The sequence below is a fragment of the Triturus cristatus genome, chromosome 3_1 (assembly GCF_964204655.1).
Source record: "Triturus cristatus chromosome 3_1, aTriCri1.1, whole genome shotgun sequence".
NCBI lineage: Eukaryota > Metazoa > Chordata > Amphibia > Caudata > Salamandridae > Triturus > Triturus cristatus.
The window spans coordinates 205832083-205836362 of record NC_140583.1 but is presented as its reverse complement, the minus strand read 5'-3'; the positions used below and the strand labels follow the sequence as shown (position 1 = coordinate 205836362).

Below are 4280 nucleotides of genomic sequence, written 5' to 3'. Positions count from 1 at the left end.
GCAAATGATGCACAAATGTTGCATTCACAAGAAAGTTAGACCGGTTACCACTTTCCAAATATAGAATTTAAAGACAAACTTTTTGAAGAGTACGGGATGCATTAGAAAATCAATTACCTACATTTTGTTTGTACTGGTGCCAGTTGCAAAGCATTTCTCATGGATTTGGGCTTTGGAAGGTACTTGCTGACAGAATATTTTGCAAGGGCTGCAGCAGTAAAGCTGTGTACTTGTTAAATGCAGGCTGTTTTCAGCTCCCATGTAAGTCATTCTCTGATGCTTGCTTAATGCAAAATTGTGGTTCTGCTTTTCTGTATGTGGAATGTCCCGGTTTCGTCAAATAATCACACGCCATTCCACCATGAAGCATAAAAGGCCATTTATTGGGCCAGGTTTATTTAGATAACCTCAAAATAACATGATCAAACATCTTTGATACGTCGTCCCCATCTTCACCCACCAATTCTCACTTCTCACCAAGCTTTCACCACAAACCCCACACCTGGTTTCATTCTTTCTCCTTTCACTCACTGACCTTCTTCCATTCCCAATCTCTCCTACAAAACATCCTCCAATGAAGCCTCCTTGTCCTGTTCCAAGAATCCTGCACACCGTCTTCCTTTGTCTGTGCTCCCTTAGTCCCCCCCCCTAGGGGTGGATACGCCCAATATTACTCTCCACCCCTCCCACTACTGCTGACACCCTTGAAACTGGATTTATTATGGCATTCGCTGTGCATGATCCCCCACAATTCCCTTAAATCTTGTAGGGTGAGTGGGCGGTCAAAGTTATTCTTCCCCCCTTGTCGGTGGTGTGAAGGAGTCAGGAAGAGGTGTGTCCACCTCTCCTTAAGCACTATCCCTAAATCCTGCCACCTGTCCTGTCGCAACCTATCTCCTCCCTGGCCTGCCTCCATTGCAGGAAGTTTCCCGGGGTAAGACTAGGCTGTGCCTGTCACTTCCCCCGGGTCTCTCCATTGGTTTTCAAAAGCAGTCCCCCCCCCCCCGGCTTTTCCCATTGTCGTAAGGCAAAATGATGGGGCCCTCATCTGCAGAAGGTGATGAGGATCCCCCAAGACACCCACATCTCACCACTATCCATAGGCTTTAGATTGAAAGGGTGTCCACCTTGTGTTGCAGGGCCCTGCGCCATGCTTTGCTCCACCTGGATCGGCTTGTCAGGCTGACAGAGGCGGTCTACGGCTCTCCATCTCCAAAGGTATTACTACCTGGCCACAGGAAATTGATGACAAACAGTACCCTGGGTCTGCCTTTGTAACCATTCTCTAGAGTGCATGCACCTAAACTAAGCTTTAGAACCTGCGTTCACCACTCTCTACTTTCATCATTTCAGACTAGGCGTGCTTCTCAGAATAAAAGATTTTCTCAAGTTGTCAAGGTCAGGCTGCTTCTTCACTCAGGTACACACGGATACAGAAGGAGCATGTAAGTATTGGAACAAATTATTAGTATTTCAAAAAATCGTGTACAAAGTCCAAAAGAAAAATCTTCCAGTAGAATGATGTGTAGTTCTTTGTCTTTTATTCAATTATTTCATCAATGTCAGCCAACTCGACAAATAATTAATACAATTAACAGCCGACGCGTTTCGTCCCCATCTGGGACATCATCAGGGCTGTAAAGTAAAAAATATATAATCAAAATCCAAGCATGCATATCAAAATTAGAAATACAATTTCAGAAAATAAACATTAACAAAAGTGGATGGTTTACACTCAAACAAACAAAAAAGTTTTTCAAATTTTCATTACTCTGCCTATTGAACAATCTAAGCATCCTACTCATCAGCCCGGGCAATTCAACAAAACTAGCACATGGAGAAACAGAACTCATGAAACCTGTGTTTAGAACAGAGGGTTGAATCTCATTTAACAATTTGCATGGTAAAACTCCAAATTACATCTTTAAACATCGTCCTTCTTGTTCAAAATGCATACAACAAACAGGACCCTCTGTTCAAAAAGAACCCAACAAAAGTAAAGATACAATAATCTCACCTTCAACTAAATACGATCTGTGGGCCGATATCTGACCTTGAATCTTTAATACCGTTGCCAACGATTGATCACAAAAGCGAGAAATTTCTGTTCAAAAAACAAACAGCTGTAACTATCACATGTCCTAAATTCAGTAGTCAAGACACAAAATCATGTGAATCAACTATACTGATTACCAGTGGTCGTAAAATGACTGCACAACCCTTAGCTCACCTTAGATGGTGGTCGTTATCTTTCAAACATCTGAACCAGATCACTAATCGAAAAAAAATCCTTCTATGTACCCCAATCAAATCCACATCTTCATCATGTACCCAATTCGCGATGTCAGAATAAGGAATAAAATTAAAAAAAAATGTTTTTTCTTAGGTCTACAACTTTGTTAAATCGCTGAAGCAAAAAGCACATCTCAAGTATATCCACCTAAATCCCCATAAACTCACCTATTAAAATATTATATTTCAAACTTTAGGGCTGATCCAATATTGCTGCTGTTCCAATCCTATGCGAGCTTCTTATAAGCAGATCAAAGCGTTACGACTTAAATGGTGCTCCTGTCTTAATCAGAAATTTGAATAGCTACTGCAACGAAAAAACAAAAATAATAAAATATAATCAAAACCACCACCACATATTTTTCGTAGCCTCTGTCCATAAAATCTGAAAACAACCCTCCCTCTTACCATTCAGAAACAGAATGTCACCTGGTTCCTCGTTTCCAGCACGATAAATCCGGAATGCGTCGGAATTCTCACCAAACTCCCTTTTAAATACCCTCTAAACCAATCACAATCGTGCCTAATTGCATTATTCCTAATCCTCCAATCACTGCAATACCTTAATTAAGGGCCTACATGTTTCCTCTCCCGTCCGCTACCAAACAATATATTTGCGCTTGTACTGCGCATGTCCATTCCGTCTAGCTGCTATCCTACTTCCTGTTTACGCGATCGGAACACGGCGTTCCCTCTCTGGTCCGCCGATTGGTTCTGATTGTATTTGAAATAAACAAATCATTCCACATAAATAAATTCATCAAAGTTCACATTGTGATGAATAATTCACATTCAAAGTGATGCTACCCCCTCGTTCAAGGGAAAGACAACGATACATAATCTATATAACTGCCCTATTAGCTATAAACAGATTCTGTCCCGCCGGAAATGATTCATGGTGCATAACTGCCAATCAACATGTAGGTGTGATGTCAATCGACCATCTGAAAACATGTCCCATACCGCTGTCATTCCTACCGAGTGCCCTAGATTAACCGCACCACTACATAAAACGCAATAGTAAACGTATCTTCCAAATACAAGATAATATATGTTAGAAACACCCCCAATCACCCATGGGGCAAGATTAACCTCTGGTCATGTAAAACCCCATATTTCTTTGAGCAGAACGTCACTCAGGTAAGTATTTCTCAAAATCTGGATGTGCCCTGTTGACAAGTGGCGCCGAATCATGAAGTCCCATCTAACCAGTTCCTAAGTCAACAATACTTTGCATTCTGTGGCACATAATTTAGTTTTTCCCTTCATAACTGTGATCTTCAAACAGTTTTATTTCAAGCTCCCCTGCATAAAATAATTTAGTTGAGCCTCCAAAGGGGGCATATTTTATCACACTTGATTTGTAAAATATTAACCAATGCCAGCAAGCTTAATATTGTATTGAGGCTTAGGACATTTCCTCAAAGAACTATGGATAACGACATTCAGTATGGTGAAATATATGCCATGCAAAATACAGAAAGTGGGGACAGATACACAATTGGAAGCAATTTCATGATAGGAAAGTGTACAAGCCTAGGTTTTGTTTTGTTTTTCCCAGAATATTTAAATGAAACATGAAGTGACTCCAAGAGTCAGTTGGCTGACTCACTGGAACTAGCAGGGGCCTTGCTGGGAACCCCAAGAGACCGATCCTCGAAGGCCAAAAATTGCACCTGAGTCTGCCGGACACTGGTCTGTCATCTGAGTTAAGATTGGTCACCCAAGAGGGACACTAACCTCCACCAAAGGAAACCACTGGACCCACTGTGACCGGAGACTGGTATCCCAGTAGCAGCTGGCCTACTACTGGCTCAACGAGGAATTTGAAGGGTCTCAACCCCTTCCACTGGCTCCAGGATGACTTCGAGGGACACCGACCTCTGGTTCTTACCTGTCACTTAGAGAAGAAAAATCACTGGGATCATACCTGTGTCCCTGAGGTGAAAAGTCAAGAGCAGAGTTCAGGATTGAACCTGTGTCTCTAG

General features: G+C 41.9%; 1 long non-coding RNA gene across 2 annotated transcripts; it reads right to left on the bottom strand.

The window, feature by feature from the left end:
• Window positions 1-362: 362 nt before the first annotated feature.
• Window positions 363-2878, bottom strand: LOC146859924 (uncharacterized). 2 transcript variants are annotated; one of them, XR_014979068.1, is made up of 5 exons: window positions 2701-2878; window positions 2461-2599; window positions 2231-2318; window positions 2018-2104; window positions 363-1635 (listed from the first exon to the last, which is right to left on the bottom strand). It is a non-coding gene; the product is annotated as an uncharacterized LOC146859924 (long non-coding RNA). The 2 variants fall into 2 exon arrangements; XR_014979069.1 differs by lacking the exon at window positions 2231-2318.
• Between the last annotated feature and the right edge of the window lie 1402 nt (window positions 2879-4280).